This window comes from Ursus americanus, chromosome 18 (genome assembly GCF_024610735.1).
Source record: "Ursus americanus isolate L20-20 chromosome 18, mUrsAme1.1.p, whole genome shotgun sequence".
Classification (NCBI taxonomy): Eukaryota; Metazoa; Chordata; class Mammalia; order Carnivora; family Ursidae; genus Ursus; species Ursus americanus.
Genome location: NC_142144.1, coordinates 39,449,338 through 39,467,613, shown reverse-complemented (window position 1 = coordinate 39,467,613; position 18,276 = coordinate 39,449,338). Strand labels below are relative to the sequence as shown.

The 18,276-nt window shown below is 35.9% G+C and overlaps 1 long non-coding RNA gene across 1 annotated transcript in view; it reads right to left on the bottom strand.

The window, feature by feature from the left end:
• Window positions 1-18,276, bottom strand: part of LOC148108595 (uncharacterized) — a 101,535-nt gene that overhangs the window by 8,173 nt on the left and 75,086 nt on the right. Inside the window, exon 2 of the long non-coding RNA XR_015727550.1 lies at window positions 13,879-13,955. This is a non-coding gene — a long non-coding RNA (uncharacterized LOC148108595). The remainder of the gene's footprint in view (window positions 1-13,878; window positions 13,956-18,276) is intronic.

Below are 18,276 nucleotides of genomic sequence, written 5' to 3'. Positions count from 1 at the left end.
CTTTGAAGAATTATGGAAATTAAAGAGCTCTTTCGTTCAAATCAACAGCAAAACTAAACACAACCATTTATATCAGCAAGCTGACATAGAAGGGCTACTGAAGAAATGCATGTTGATCTTAGCAAGATATTTCCAGCCATTAGCTGGAGTGTGATGTATAGTATCCTAAGTGGTAACTCACTGGGCCAATTGTCTGCCTTCCGTACAAAAACAGCTCTATTTACAGTTTGGTCATAGGTTAAGAATAGCTAGTAAGACAAGTTCTCTACACAAAATAAAAAAAAAAATGTGTATGATGTTCCTAGAAAGTATGATAAAGCCACAAAGAAGAGCAAGATGATATTTTTGTTTTCTTTAGTCTATCCTAAGTGATATATATGGCTCAGACTGAAGCACATCCTACCCCGCTATCATAGCCAATACGTTTCCATTCCCATCTGCATTTCCTGCCAGAGAGACAGTGGTAGCTGTAAGGAAACCCCTTCATTTGTAATACTGATTATTTGTTATTACTATTACCAATCATTATTATTTATATGAATGGATAATGAATTATCACTAAATACATGAAAAAATGAAGAGGGAAAGCAGAGGTAACAAGTCAAATAAATAAACCAACTTTCATGAAAACAAATTAGAAGAAATTATATCTAGTTTATATAATCAGAAATTCCAGAAGAGTTTACATTTGTAAAACAAAAATAGGCTTCTCTGAATAAAACAACAGTTGTTCTTCCTTTCCATCTGTGTTATCATCATGAGATCTTGCCACTTTTTCTGTGCCTATAACAGTGCCTGGCAATACATGTACTAAGTTTTTCTGCCCATCTGTGCTTCTAAATTTAAGTTAGTTAAAAGAGTTAAGAAATACCCCACTAAGTTCTTCAACTGATAAAAAGTGGCAAAATCCAAGCATGTAATATTCAACAAAGTACCCCATCCATCAAATATTAAGCACCTGTTGTATGTCAAATATCTTTCTAGGTTCTGAGAATCCATCAGTATAGGAGAAAAGAAATTATTTCCTTCAGGGAACTTACATTGTAGTGAGAGAAAACTGAAATTATCAAACAGTGATAAGTTCAAAGAATAAAAATAAGGTAGGTAATGGGAAGAGTAAGGTGGTGTATTCGGATTGTGTTCTGGGGGAAGATGTTTCTGATAATATCATAGTTAGCATCGACTTGAAAACAAAGATGTTGTGTACCATGAGTCAAGAGGTTTCTAGGCAGAAAGAACAGACAATGTAAAGATTGTAACAAAAATCATTTTCCTGTCATGTACAAAGAATAAGTTGCTGAGTGAGCAGTGGGGAGTGAAATAAGAGCTGAATCAGAGAGGCCACCAGGGAAGGATTGTGTAGTACCTCCTAGCTATTGGCTTTCGGAATCCACTGTGGTAGGGCAAGAGGAGAAGCAGGAAGAAGAGTCAGAAGGTCATGCAGTAATACTTTTGAAACCTGGAGCTCAGATTTTTGAAATATTGTGAAAGAAAAGTTGACAGAACTGGATGTGGTGTGTGAAAGAAAGGACTTAAAAATTAATGTTATTTGTCTGTCATTCTTTGGTGTAATACCTAGCTACACACTTTAAGTATTGAAACTGCCTTGGGTGAAAGTAGGGCAAGGAGGCAGGAGCAAGGATGTGACAATAAAGATAGCTAACATTTATTAAACACGCACTTTGTGCCAGAAAATTTCCAAGTGCTTTTTATGCATCATACCATTAAATATTCACCTTAATGCCCTGAGATAGATACTATCGATTACCACTGTTTTAGATAAAGCAACTCAGTCTTATATGATATATCCCAAGCCCTAAGATAATATACCGAGTAGTTTGTGGAGGAAGATGACATCAGACCAGCTGACTTCAAGTCCTAAACTCTTAAATAAAATTATATCAAGGGATTACCCATCTGGTCATAAAATGCTAAATTAGGCACTTTACAAAGACACTCCTGTTTAATCATCAATAAGTGAATAGGAGTAAACCACTACTTAGTGAGGATATTAAATTTATCAAAAATCACAGAGACTTCAAACATTTATGATTACATTTTTGGTTTAAAGCAGCAGAGAGGATACTAATTGAACTGTTAAAGGAAATGAGACTTCATATTCAGAAGTTTCAGGAAATTCTGGCATAATTTGTTTTCTTGATTGCAAGAATTCTTGTAATAGTTTCATGATTATTGCTATAATCCCAAAGGAGTTTTAGCATCTAAAGTTCTTCAGACTTACTTAACCATACACTTACATTTAGAAATTCTGATTTTAAGTATTTTCTATCACATTTTTTTGTTATATGTACTTTAAGAATAATGATTGTTACCTAACAACTAGGTAAATGAAATTCCTTGGCCATTTTGATATCTCTGGGAAGAGAATTTGTAGACATTCTATAGAATTTTAACCACATCATTCTCCTTTGGAAGAAAAAGAGTCCAAGTTGACAGAGTGGAGAAGGAAAGTAAACTGGCTTTAATCCCCACCGTCAGTACCAAGTATACAACATGATCAAATGTACCATTCACTTCCTCTATGAGATAAGATTTGGGCATTTTCACTGACTCATCATTCTTATTAGTCAGCAAGTGGGTCACTCAATTACAAATATCTATCTTTATTATTTGCATGAACTCAAATATTCCTTGAAAAGTATCTCAAGCCCTGAAAGATAAGTCAATTATTGATGGAAATTGAGCTGTTGGTATCTTTAACAAACAACCATTTTGATTCTATAAGCCACAACAGACAAAAACACATTTATAAAAAATTTTTTGGTTGGTATTTATATTTGTGAGCTAGTAAGAATTCCACAGCTGATGAAAGAGATCTAGGATTGTTCAGCTACTAAAACAAGATGCTGATTTGTATCTACAACTAATTGATGTTAAGAATTGCTACACAATATATCAGGCTTTGCTGTTTACTTGCTGCGTGACATTATACAGGTGACTAATAATAATAGTGCTTACCTGATAAGGATTATTACAAAGATGACTGATGATGAAGGAAGAGGGAGAAGAGGAAGAAAAGGAGGAGGGGGAGGGGAATCGGAAGAGAACAAGAGGAGCAGCAGCAACTTAGAAGACTCCATGACACATAGTAAGTGGTATGAGTCCTAAATTTTGAAAATCATAATAATATACCACACTAATAATACACTATATGCAAAGTATAAATATTCAGAGTAGTTGTCTTCCAGATAATCTTTTTTTTAATCTGTAAACCTCTAAAAAGTATAGCAAATATTGAATGTTATCAATCCCTCACAACTGAGGAAAGCATAATGTATTGAGTAACTTTTCTAATCACAGTTTACTAGGAGCAGAGTACCAGTGGATGCTGTGAGAGAAGTAGTAACTCGATAATGGCTGTGCTTGGAATGTACCCCTACATACAGGCATCCGTTGTTGAAATTTTTAAATAGCTCCAGAATTTATTAAAAAAACAAAACAAAACAAAACAAAAACAGGCCACCTGGGTGGCACAGTGGTTAAGCGTCTGCCTTCGGCTCAGGGTGTGATACCAGCGTTCTGGGATCGAGCCCCACATCAGGCTCTTCTGCTATGAGCCTGCTTCTTCCTCTCCCACTCCCCCTGCTTGTGTTCCCTCTCTCACTGGCTGTCTCTATCCTGTCGAATAAATAAATAAAATCTTAAAAAAAAAAAAAACAAAACCTGCATTTAGAACACACACTCAATTGTTGATCTAAATTAGATATTCCTTAATGTAATAGCCCTTACTAAGTATGTATAGTAATTTAGAAAAAAATACATTGTCCATTTCTACTTAAAAAAAAGTACAGTTTTAGGATGCAGCGATAATAATATTGCTTGTGAATAGGATACTTATACCTTGAATCTAGCAGAAAGGCAAAAACACAAAAGGTGAGTGATAGTAGCCTAGTTTTGAATTTTATGGCTTGTGATTTGATTATGAAACTAGCAGTGCCCCCAGCATTGGATTATATAAAGTCACTTTCAAACGATGCATAATCTGGAGTCCCTTTGAAGTAGGAGTTAGAAATGTCATCAGTAGTTCTGTCACAGACATATGCCCTAATACCTGGTAGCAAGGTGAATGCATAGAAACAGGTTCTGACTCTGCTTATTACATGCTTTTGATTCCTTCTATTTTGAAGCAAAGGAATGAAATTGTTATAAAATTAAGAAATAAACTAGTGATACACTAGTGATGGTTTTAATTCATACATATCTGTATTTCTTTTTAAGTCTGAGAAGATAATTTAAGACATGAAAATACATAAAAACAATAGAATATCTCAGGAACTGAAATGAGACAAACTTCTTTTTGAAAAACAGTGTATCTATTGGTGTTTTTAGTGCACCATATTTCAAATTGGCTTCAGAATTTTCTCAAACTTAATATAATTCTCTCTAGATAGACAGACACATACATACACAGAAGCCTGACTGAGTTTCATTTAATGGTGATGGCTTCCAGTCTTTCCCTATGTTAAGAATTATAAACTGAACACAGCTAAAATATACCTAATTCCTATGGCACAGCAGCTTAAAGCTGTATTTTTAGCTTAGCCCCCAAGCATTACTTTTTAATATGGAATCCTACGGGACTTACAACAGTATTTTTCAAACTGTGAATTGACCCATTTATGGGTTCTGATGGAGTAGTGGGTCATAAGATCAAGTTAGAGGGCTAGGTAACAGCATTCATAAAATAAGAACAGAACAGCAGAATCAGAGTGCATAGCATATATAAGTACAGGTGCTGTCCCGTGAACACTTTGTTTCCTTTATGTGCATAGGTATCTGTAGGTGTGCGTATACACAAAGTTGTTGAACCATATTTATACTATGCATAGTAATTTAAAATTTTAATAGCAAATGTGTGAGAATCATGCATCTACTTCAAGGGTTTCATGTGCCCTAAAAACAGTCTTCAAAATTCTCTGGTTATGCACATTTCCTGAGGAAAAGTGCTTTGATCTGATGATCATGAAAATATTTTTTTAAAAACCTCAAAAGACGGGTGGAGAAGGGAAGATGGTAACAGAGTAGGAGGACCCTAGGCTTGCCTTATCCCATGAATACAACTAGGTAACTATCAAATCATCCTAAATACCAAAAATCTATCTTCAGACTGGCAGAAGAAACTCCACAACTAAAAGTAGAGAGGAGGCCACATCGAAGAAGGTAGGAAGTGCAGTGACACAGTTTGGGAGAGAAACAGAGCACAGCTACTGTGGTGGGGAGGCACCTGTGGTCCCAGAGAATAGTGAGAAACATGCTAACACATAGGGGAGCTTACAGGGCAAAAGAATCCCCACAACAATTGGTTTAGAAAGCAAGAGGGCTGAATTTCCTGAGTTCTTGTAAGCAGTGAGGCTTAAAGCCTAGAGTTCTAAAGGCCAGTGGGCTTGGCTCTGAGGGCACTGAGGCTGTTCTTGGAGAGAAGGCAGGGCAAACCAGCATCTGACACTCAGTACTTAACTTGTTTACATCAACCCCCCCTCCCCACTCTGGTGGAACCACCCTTCCCAATCATGCTTGCCTCAGTCCCAGCACCATAAGCCCCCTCCCACAGAAGACCACCCAAATCCATGCCAACACTGGGTCTCCCAACCTGAGACTTGTGTGAAGCCTCAGTTCTGGTGGCAGTAGCTAGAGCTCTCATTTGACAAGCAGAGCACAGCACACATAGTTAAAATTTCCCACATTCAGGCAAGGGACCAAACATAGCCCACAGAGCAAAGAGAGCCTCTGTTGACAACTGGCCTCAAGGATAAAATGGCCAGGACACAACAGCAGAGCACATGCAGCACGTGTGAGAGGTACTCCCTGAAGTGCCAGGTCCTAGGGAACAGGGGACACTATATACAGCAGGGTATCCCAGAAACTCTTCTTCATGAGGTCATTACCCTCAGCATAGGAGATATAACTGACTTTCCTAACAGAAAATAGGCACAGAGATAGAAAGATGAGAAGATACTTATTCCAAATGAAAGAACAGGAAATATCTTCAGCCAAGAATACTCTATCCAGCAAAGCCATCTTCAAAATGTAAAGAGCTATAACAAGTTTCCCAGACACATAATAACTAAAGGAGTTCATGACCACTATACTAGACCTGCAAAAAATATTAAGGGGGACTCTTTGAGTGGAAGGAAAGACCAAAGGTGATACTAAGAATGTAGGAAACACAAAAGGAGTAAAAATGAGTATTTTTGTAAAGTATCAGTCATGAAACACACAAAATAAAAGGTTATAAAACATGCACCATATGCCTGAAATGTGGGGAGGAGAGGAGAAAAGAATGGTTTCAAATGTAAATGAACATCAATTTAGTATACATATTTCTTTCAAGTGCACAAGGAACATTTTCCAGAACAGATCACATATTAGACCACAAAACAAGCCTCAACCAATTCAAAAGATTGAAGTCACATCGTTCATCTTTTCTGATCACAATGCTATGAAACTGGAAGTCAACCACAAGAAAAAATCTGGAAACAAATGAAAATATAAACATAACGGGTCAAAACCTTTGGGATGCAGCAAAAGTGGTTTTAAGAGGGAAGTTTGTAATAATACAGGCCTAACTCAGGAAGCAAGAAAAATCTCAAACAACCTAACCTTAAAGCTAAAGGAACTAGAAAGAGAACTAACACAACCTAAAACCAGCAGGAGGAAGGAAATAACAAGATAAAAAAAAAAATACATGATATAGAAACTAAAAAAAACCCAAAAACAATAGAACAGATCAATGAAACCAGGAGCTAGTTATCTGAGAAATAAATAAAATTGGTAAACCCCTAGCCAGACTTATCAAGAGAAAAAGGACTCAAATAAATAAAATAAAAAATGAGAGAGGAGAAATAACAAACACCACAGAAATACAAACAATTGTAAGAGAATATTATGAAAAACTGTCTGTCAAGATATTGGACAAAAAGAAAAAATGGATAAATTCCTAGAGGCATATAAACTACCAGAACTGAAACAGGAATAGAAAGTGTGAACAGACCAGTTACCAGCAAAGAAATTGAAATCAGTAATAAAAAAAAAATTCCCAACAGACAAAAGACCAGGACCAGATGGCTTCACAGGTGAATTTTACCAAACATTTAAAGAAGAGTTAATACTTATCCTTCTCAAACTATTCCAAAAAATAAAAAAGGAAGGAGAACTAACATTCATTCTTTGAGGCCAGCATTACCCTGATCCCAAAAACAGATAAAGACTCCCCTAAAAAAGAGAACTACAGGCTGATATCCCTGATGAACATAGATGCAAAAATCCTTAACAAAATGCTAGTAAACTGAATCCAACAATACATTAAAAAAAAAAAATCAAACACCACAATCAAGCGGGACTTATTACTGGTTTGCAAGTTTGGTTCAATGTTGGCAAATCATTTAACATGATACATCACATCAATAAGAGAAAGGATAAGATGCACATAATCATTTTAATAGATACAGAAAAAGCATACGATAAAGTACAACATCCATTCATGATAAAAACCATCGACAAAGTCGGTTTAAAGGGAATATACCGCAACATAATAAAGGCCATATATGAAAAAGGCAGAGCTAGCAGAATCCTTAATGGAGAAAAACTGAGAGCTTTTCTCCTACGGTCAGGAACAACACAAAATGTCCACTCTCACCACTTTTATTCAGCATAGTACTGGAAATCATAGTCACAGCAGTCAGACGGCAAAGTAGAAATTAAGGGCATCAATCAGTAAGGAAGAAGTAAAGCTTTTACTATTTGCAGATGACATGATAATATATATAGAAAATCTGAAAGACCACCAAAAAACTGCCGGTAGGAATGCAAACTGGTACAGTCACTGTGGAACACAGTGTGGAGCTTCCTTAAAAAGTTAAAAATAGAACTACCCTATGATCCAGCCATTACACTACTGGGTATTTACCCCAAAATACAAGAACACTAATTCAAAGGGATATATGCACCCCTTTGTTTATTGCAGCATTATTTACAATAGTCAAGATATAGAAGCAGTCCAAGTGTCCATCGATTGATGAGTGGATAAAAAGATGTGGTATACACATATGATGGAATATTATTCAGCCATAAAAAAACAATGAAATTTTGCCATTTGCAATGACATGGATGGAGATGTAGAGTACAATGCTAAGTGAAGTAAGTCAGAGAAAAACAAATACCATATAGATTTCCCTCGTATGTGGAATTTAAGAAACAAAACAAATGAGCAAAGAGGGGAAAAAGAGAGAAGCAAACCAAGAAACAGATCTACAGAGAACAAACTGATGGTTTCTAGATGGGAGGTGGGTGTGGGGGTAGGGGAAATAAGCGATGGGGATTAAGGAGTACATTTGTTGTGATGAGCACTGGTTGAAATATGGAAATATGAAATATGGATATATGGAACTGTAATTAAAATTTTTTTTTAAAGCTCAAAAGACATTTATTTTCACTCTAAAGCAAACTTTATTATATTGGTAATTTGGGAATATATATACTTTAAAATCTGAAAATAAATATAATTTATGTTTATGTATTTATTTTACAAAGAGATATAACATAAACAATGGCTTATATGTCTCCAATTTAAATTTAGGTTCTAAATTTTTAGGTTCTAATTTTTTGTTTACATACAAAATTTATGTTCCTAAAAATGAAAGTACCTATAAAGATGCAAATAAAGTACATTCTGTATTTCAGTTTACCTAAAATGGTTTATATCTTCTTGAAACAACTATTTTGTGTGTTAATTTTTTCTATTTCTAGGTTTAAGATAATAAATATATACATACTAAGTACATAATGAGATGGTGGCTAATAGAGAGAGGTAGGGGAAAGAGAAGTGAAAGATTACTAAAGATCTAATAATGACCTAGAAAAAAAATAACACGTTATGAACAATAATTCTGTGCCACCTGCAGAGAACTTTTATCACTATGTTTTTCAGCATATAGACAGTGTTAGGATAATATTATTTAAATTTTGCAAATAAGGGAAGTGAGGATTAATGTGGTTAAGATTTTTTTGCCATGGATCACAAAATCAGTAAATGTTGGATCTTGAATTTTAATACAGCTCCGACTCCAAATCTACCTCAATCTGTAATTGAGCACAGGATAATGAAAGAGGAAGTAAGAATTCTCAGTTCCACTTCTTACTTGCAGGTAACTCTAGGATGTGGAGTATTGACTCCCTCTTCCCTAATACCATCTCACTCTGTGGACTAAATTGGATGTTAGATTATTGCAGAAAATAGGCAGCCCTGTGTAAGGGGAAATTGCCTTCTTTATTTAATTGCTCCACCCAATTTATTTTAGTACATCAAAGTTCCAATGAGCCAGGGTCATTAGGCAGCATTTGTTAATAAGAGGGACAGAATGTCACTGGGAGAAGTATACATAAATAAGCAAATGCTCAATTGTAACATGAATTTTGGGTAATAGCATTATGAGTGGCTTGGGCAGACATCATCACTAGAGTAACATTTAACACAGATATTATAAGAATATATGTGGCAAGGATCAGATCTAAGTTAAGACGTCAAACTCGAGGAACAGTAGATGGTGTGATACCCTTCCCAGATCCCCATTCAAGACTGAAGGGCTTATTTCTCCAGCTGCTATGAGTGCTGCTGTGTGATGGCTCTCAACTGCTAGCCCCCTCTGGAAATTGTCCTATATTTGAGAGACTGCCTTACTTTTCTATGGGCAGCCTGCATTCAAGAAGTTGTAGATTCCACAGCATAAAGGCCCGGTCCTCTTGCTGTAACACAGACTCATTTAAAGGGTACACCAAGCTTTAGAAACCCCTTCTCCAATATATGGCCACCTGAGGCTTTCGTCGAGACTGTATTGCAGCCTGATCTGTTTCTCTGCCAAACACTGCTGCTTCTTTCCCTCTCTTTCTATAGCAAAGATCTCCAAAACACTCCCTAACAAACTTCCTACAGTGTACATTCTACTCTGCAGTCTGTTTTCTGGGGAAACCAGGCTTCAAAAAGATCCACAATAATCTGAGTCTATATCCATTGTCAGCTGTCAAGAAACCCATAGAGATTAAGGGAGCAAGGCTAATTGGCCACATGATTAGACAGATGGTCACACTCATTCAAAGATCAAAAAGACAGAGGTATGGGGCAACAAGTAGTCCAAGAGAAAAAGAAGCTCTGTTAGTGATCAAGTCTATTCAGATGAGGCCACCTGTGGCAGGGAGAAAAATGGCCCACAAAGCTGTGCACATTCTAATCCTCATCCACAGAACCTGTGTGTATGTTACCTTACATGACAAAAGGGACTTTGCAGATATGATTAAAGTTAAGGATCTTGAGATGAAAAGATTGTCCTAGATAGCCAGGATCAAATCTAATCACAGGTATCATTAAAAGGAGACAATCTTTCCCAGCTACAGTCAGAAAAAAAAAAGATGTGACAATGGTCAGAGAGATGCCATATTGCTAGGTTCAGATGAATGAAAGGGGTCAATAGCTGAGAAATGTGGTTAGCCATCAAAAGCTAGGAAAGATAAGGAATCAGATTTTCCCCTAGAGTTCACAAAGGACATAGCTGTGCTGGTAAACTAAGACCATTAAGGCCCGTGCTACAATTCTAACCTACAGATCTGTGAGATCATAAATCTGCAATGTTTAAATCACTATTTTTTTGGTACTCTGTTATAGCAGCAATATTAAACTAATATATATTCAGGACCAGAGTGAGATGCTGCTGTAACCAATATTGAAAAACATAAAAATGGCTTTGTAATTGGGCTATCGGAAGAGACTGGAAAAATTTTGAGGAGAATAGAAGAAGGCTAGATTTCCTTGAACAAACAGGAAAAACACTGATGTAAACTACCCTTAGTGAGGACTCTGAAAAAAGCAAGGAACAGGTCTGAGAAAACATAATTCACCTTAGAGAATCCAAAATCATTGTCAACAGACTGTTAGTAAAAATATGGAGATTAAAGGAACAGCTCGTAAAGGCTGAGAAAAAAAGGGGGAACATGTTACTGGAAAGTAGAAGGAAAAAAATCATTGCTCCAGAATGGCAGAATGCTTAGCAGAATTGAGTCCTTCTGATATGTGGAGAGCAGAAGTAGTAAATGATGAAATTGTACATTTAACTACGGAGATGTCTAAACAGAGTGTTGAGGATGAAGCCTGGTTTCTTGCTGCTTATAGTAAAATGGTAGAAGGAAAAGATAAACTGAGCAAGAATTATTAAACAGAGAAAAAACAAAAAAAATTAAACAACAACAGTCTTGGGTAATCCTGGAAATTCTCAGACTAGTCAGACTGAAAAAGAAAAAACACTCAAATTAAGAGATTCACCCCTAGTAAACCACGATTCAGAGGAAAAAGCCAGCTATGGGGCTGTATCACTTTTTGCTAATACCTCAGAAAAGCAAAATGTCATGATAGTAATATTCTATCATACCAATGGCTCTTTGAGGACATTAAAGTATTATCTCACATATAACCTCAAACTAACTGGAGAGCATCTAGGAAGCACTAGCATTATCCTTAGGCCATTTCCACAAAAGCCAAACACAGAGATGGGATTATCTAGAAAAGGTCTGTGGAAGATCTTATCTAATGGAGTGAATACCATGACATGCACAGGAGACCCACAAGAGTCTTCAGAATTTTAATGAGTAAAAACACTGCTGGCGGGGAACTGAAAGGAATAGAGAGACTATAAAAACTAAATAAAGTTGATGGAACCACACATTTCTATAGAAAGGAAATAGGCTGATAAGACTACCCAGGTGCAAAACACATACAACCATTCATGAGAAATGAAGGATGCCTCAGAAGGCAGAACTGAGAGCCCAAGTATTTGAGCCACCTAGGATTAATCCCAGGATTTGAAATCTAATGGAATTTTTCCACCAGGATTTTGAAATTTCTTGGACCCACTGACACTTTTCCGTTCTTTGACTTTCTTGAACCAGAATTTCTGTAACTGTTATCTTATGCGTGCTCTATGACAATATCCATAGGAATGGATGACTTGCCTCTTTAGTTCCATAAATCCATAGATGGAGAGGATGCCCCAGAAGAGATTATTCGAGAGCATTACCCATCTCTAATTTCAATGATTTACCAGATGAGTTTTAGACTTGTGAGCTAATGAGATTTAGGTAAGGTTTTGAATTTTGAATTGATGCTATAATGGGTTGACACTTTTTAGTATGTTGTGGTCAGGTTAATATATTTTTTATGTGGAAGACTGTGAAGCTTTGTAGGGTAGAATGTAGACTGTGATAGACAGAAAAATGGATCCCTAAATATGTCGTATCTTAGTCACTGGAACCTATAACATGTTACCTTACATGGCAAAAGGATCCTTGTAGATACGATTAAATATCTTGGGATGGGAAATCATACTAGATTATCTAGAGGAGTCCCATCTAATCATATGAGTCCTTAAAAGACCCTTTCTTGGCTAAGGTCAGAGTCAGAGGGAGCTGTGACTTCAGAAGAATGATCAGAGAGATGCAACATGGCTGACTTTGAAGATGGAAGAAGGGGGCCCAAAACAATGAATGTATGTGGCCACTGACCACTGGGAAAAGAAAAGAAAATGGCATCTCCATTAGAGCCTCGAGGAAGGAACACAGCTTTGCTGACACACTGATTTTAGCCCAGTGATGTCTGTGTTGGACTTGTCACCTACAAAACTATAAAATAACAAATTTATGTTGTTCTAAACCATGAATTTTGTCTAATTTTTTATTGCAGCAATAGACACATAATACAGTCCCTTTAACTGTTGCCCGCTATAGTACTTGAGACACCAGTGAGAGGAGTTAAAAGCTTAAGTTTGACAGTTGAAAATACGGTAATGAATAAGGGATAGAAGTCAATATGGTCTCTTCCTTGAGGTATCTTCTCTATGATATTTGGAACAGGGAAAAAAAAGGCCTACTTATGAAAATGTGAATTAATGTTTATGTATAGATAATCTTAAATTCAGACACTTAGATATATGTTACAAATGTTCCATCTCACTTCTGACCTAAAATTATGCCAAGAAATTTGGGGTACTTATTTGCATGGACAAAGAGCTTATATTCACTTTCATTATTTTATATTTTTCTTTGTATATGGAGCATGAATGGGTTTATGTTGTCTTTTCATAGTACCAGGTACTTCCCTGACTATAATTATAAAGCTTTTCTTTTTGAATATTTTTCTTTTCACTAAATTCAAAAGAAATTGCTTCTTTTATCTCCTCTGATTTGACTGAAACACTTCCTATTGTGAAAATGCTGACAGACCAGTTCTCCAGAAAGAACAATGTCACATTTTCTTATTTTGGGGAAAATGCTTGTAGAGAGTAGGGTTTCACTGTTGTGAAATTAATTGTTCTGATGTAACAGAACAGAATGGTTCTGAACAGACAGAATTAAGAAGTTTCAAACAGTATAAAATGTGTACCTAACCCAGGTTGCCGGAAATATTTGGTGCATACACTGAGTTTGTAAGACAATTTGAATGCATCGTGTATGTAGAAATGCAGGATAAGCGGTATGTTTATGTATGTAGAAAAGTAAGAAAACACGCTATTTAAAGGAGAATTTTCCAGTCTTTACGGTGAAGTGAAATGTCCTTTAATTTCTCCCATGATTCACTGATGCTTCATGGGCTGCAGTCAACTACAATCTCTTTCTGTGCTAGTTTGTGTTGATCATTTTCCTTTTCTTTTCCAATCTTTTGCCATAAGATCTTTAGTATTTTTTTTTCAAATAGAATATGTACGGATTCACTTCCCTGAACACACACATGTACACACAAATTTGATGCTAGTTTGACTAGCTATAGAATTTTTAGCTAAAATTATCTTTCTCGGAATTTTCAAGGAAATTTAACATTACCTTTTATCTTCATATGTCGGTGACTGGAAGTCATGCCAATGACTTGCATTCATTTGTAGGAAACCAATTTCATCTCCCTGTAAGTAACATCATTGTCAATCATTATCAAGATCATATATCTGAAATATACATGTGCACGTTATTTTTACTTCTGTTTGTAACAAAGTGGATTTGTTTATTTTGCAAGCATAAAATTGCTAAGAGGTTTTAGATTAGGAAAATACTCTTCTATCATATTATTGCTAACTGTTTCTTTGGTGGACTAATGCTCCATATCTCTAAATGTTTTCATATTTTTCACTGTTTTCTCCTTGTTTTAGATTCTACGGGATTCCCCACCCCCGCCCAACACTTTGTGATTACTAATTAAGTACATAGCTGCATTCATCCTATTAATTAGCCATTCTATTGTTTTTAATTTTATTTTTAATTCCTGATAAATCTTCATTGTACTTTATTTGTTTCATAGAGATAATGACTATTCATATCTTTTTAAGAATATGAACTAGAGTTTTCTTAAAGTTTTACTTTATATCCCCACATCAGATTTTCTGCATCAGATTGCACATCTCGTTCCTTTTTCAAATAGGTGTTTGTTTTCACTTTTCTAAATTGTCAGGTGATCAGAGTTGTTTCTCACATTTTTGAATGGAGAATCAGGTGGGTCAAGTAGAAATACTTGGTATGCGTTTCCTTGCAGGTATATAGGCCTGTATTCCCAATTGTTCCCTCCTTTAAATGAACATTAACAGCACATTCTATTAAAGTAGTTTTTAAGTTTGAAGTATGTGGCAAATAACAGATTTTTCTTCACTATTTTATGAGGCAGACAAAGTAGGCACCCACTAATTTCCAAAATAAGAAGGTGATAGTATTTCAGCAAATTTCTTTTATGGCTAGAATCTTTCTTTTTCTTTTTCTTTGGGAACTCCAGTTATAGTCTCTTTTTCTTCAGATCCTAATTCCCACACATAAGATCTTCTAGGTAGAGATTAGGCTCACTTTAGAAAGAAAATGTTCCTGGGATAGTAAGTTAGCTTTTAAGAATAGGATATTTTTTTGTCTATACTACCGAAGGCAATTTACAATTTAATGCAATCCCTATCAAAATATCAACAGCTTTTTTTTTTTTCCCCACAGAGCTAGAACAAACAATCCTAAAATTTGTATGGAACCACAAAAGATCCCGAATAGCCAAAGCAATCTTGAAAAAGAAGAGCAAAGCTAGAGGCATCACAATTCCGGACTTCAAGTTTTACTACAAAGCTGTAGTCATCAAGACAGTATGGTACTGGCACAAAAACAGACATATAGATCAATGGAACAGAATAGAAAACCTGGAAATGGACCCACAACTATGTGGACAACTAATCTTTGACAAAACAGGAAAGAGTATCTAATGGAAAAAAAGACAATCTCCTTAACAAGTGGTGTCGGGAAAACTTGACAGCAGCATTCAGAAGAATGAAACTGGATCACTTTCTTACACCATACACAAAAATAAATTCAAAAGGGATGAAAGACCTAAATGTGAGACTGGAAACCATCAAAATTCTAAAGGAGAACGCTGGCAGCAACCTCTTTGACCTCAGCCGTAACAATTTCTTACTAGACACATTGCTGGGGTCAAGGGAGACAAAAGCAAATATGAACTATTGGGACTTCATCAAGATAAAAAGCTTCTGCAGCCTTGGAATGGGAGAAGATATTTGCAAATGACACTAGTTAAAGGGTTAGTATCCAAAATCTATAAAAAACTTATCAAACTCAACACTGAAAAACAAATAATTCAGTTAAGAGTGGGCAGAAGAGATGAATAGACATTTTTCCAAAGAAGACTTACAAATGGCTAACAGACACATGAAAAGATGCTAATCATCACTCATCATCAGGGAAATACAAATCAAAACCATAATGAGATACCACCTCACACCTCACAGAATGGCTGCAATTAAGAACACAGGAGACAACAGCTGTTGGTGAGGATACAGAGAAAGAGGAACCCCCTCGCACTGTCAGTAGGAATGCAAACTGGTACAAGCACTCTGGAGAACAGTATGGAGGTTCCTTAAAAAGCTAAAAACAGAACTACTCTACCATCCAGCAATTGCACTACTAGGTATTTACCGAAAGGATACAGAAATATACATTCGAAGGACTACATGTACTCCGATGTTTATAGCAGCATTATCAACAATAACCAAACTATGGAAAAAGCCCAAATTCCCATCTACTGACAAATAGATAATGAAGATGTGGTGCATATTTACACAATGGAATACTACTCAGCCATGAAAAAAATGAAATCTTGGGGCACCTGGGTGGCTCAGTCAGTTAAGCAGCTACATTCAGCTCAGGTCATGATCCCAGGGGCCTTCTCCCTCTCCCTCTCCCTGCCACTCTGACTGCTTGTGCTCTGTCAAATAAATAAATAAAATCTTTAAAAAAATGAAATCTTGCCGTTTGCAGTGACATGGATGGAACTGGAGGGTATTATGTTAAGCAAAATAAGTCAATCATAGACAACTGTCATATGATCTCACTCATATGTGGAATTTAAGAAACAAAACAGGATCATAGGCGGAGGGAGGTAAAAATAAAAAAAAAGATGAAATCAGAGAGGGAGAGAAACAATAAGACACACAGACATAGGAAACAAACTGAGGATTGCTAGAGGGAAGGGAGCAGAGGGAATGGGGTAACTGGGTGATGGACATTAAGGAGGGCACGTGATGTAATGAGCACTGGGTATTATATAAGACTGATAAATCACTGAACTCTGTCTCTGAAACTAACAATACAGTATATGTTAATTGAATTTAAATTTAAGAAAAAAAAAGATGTACACACACACACACACTGTGGACTACTACTCAGCCATCAGAAAGAATGAAATCTTGCCATTTGCAATGACAAGGATGGCACTAGAGTGTATTATGCTAAGCAAAATAAGTCCATCAGAGACAAGCAAATACCATATGATTTGAGTAATTTGTGGAATGTAAACGACACAGATGAACATATGGGAGGGGGAGAAGGAGTGAGGGAAACAAGCATTAAGAGACTCTTACGATAGAGAACAAATTGAGGGTTGATGGAGGAAGGTGAGTGACGGATGGGCTAGATGGGTGATGGGTATTAAGGAGGGCACTTGTTCTGATGAACACTGGGTGTTTTTTGTAAATGATGAACCACTGATTTCTACTCCTGAAACCAATATTGAACTGTTTATGTCAACTAGAATTTAAATTAAAAAAAAAAAAAGACTAGGATATTTTTTACTTAGAACTGGGGGTGTCGAAAGGTTTTTTTCTTGCTGACATTTCTGTCCACCTTATGTTGTACATATTTGATTATGATGCTTTTGATTTGCTTTTGATCTAATCTCATTTGCATTCTATATTCCCCAAATTCTTTAATTTTCTGGCTCAGTAATGGTACCATTTCATATTATGGAGACATTTTGTCATTGAAGAGGAAGGTCAGTATGTCATTGTTTACTCTGCTAGACAACTCTCTAAGGACTTTTTAAAAAATATTTTTTCTTTTAGACTTGTCTGAGGACCAGGTAAATGCTGTGTGTCAGTTGTTGAGTGAGTGAGCTGTGATTCAACCTCAAATTCTCTGTTTTCACCTCCAGGTCTCTCATCCCTAACCAGACATAATTTTACATTGCATTTCATCCCACTCAATTCCACTAAGTTCAACCAAAACATTCTGAATGCCTACAATGTGTCAATACTGTACAAGGACTAAAAATACAGAAATGGCTAAGACAAAGATCCTATCTTAAATCTAGTCACACTTTTGTATATGGAATATGGTAAAGAAGGAAAATAAGGGCAAGCAAAGACTAAATTGACTTACTAAACAATTTTGCCTAAGATTGTGCTGGTGCAGGCCAACTGAAAAACAAATGTGAATTGAAAGAACTTTCACTTATGAATATCCATTATATGTTAGAGAAAATAATGAACATGCCTCTTTTAATGTCTTGATGTAATATATAAAATATTGAGGATTTGAAATAATATGCAAATGACAAAAATAAACTTACTCATATATACTTTGTAAGGATTAATTTTTTTAACCAACCTTCTACTTGTCAGAGTTAATTTCCAAAAAGTAGGCAAATAGAAAAACAAGTGGTGTTACTTTTAAATAAAATGAATACAAATGTATTTAGGAAAACCAATGCTGTTGCTTAACTAATTTATACCCGGCTTCTATCAGTTTAAGTAATATTTTCAAAGCTCCATGAAATACAAGATCTTAGAGAGCACTTATCTGCCTGTCTTTAGTTTTAGAGAAACCAAAGTCAAAGGAAGACCTGTCTGGGGACACACATAAATATAAAAGGCACAGGTGAGCCTACTCTGTAAATTGTTTCTCCTAATC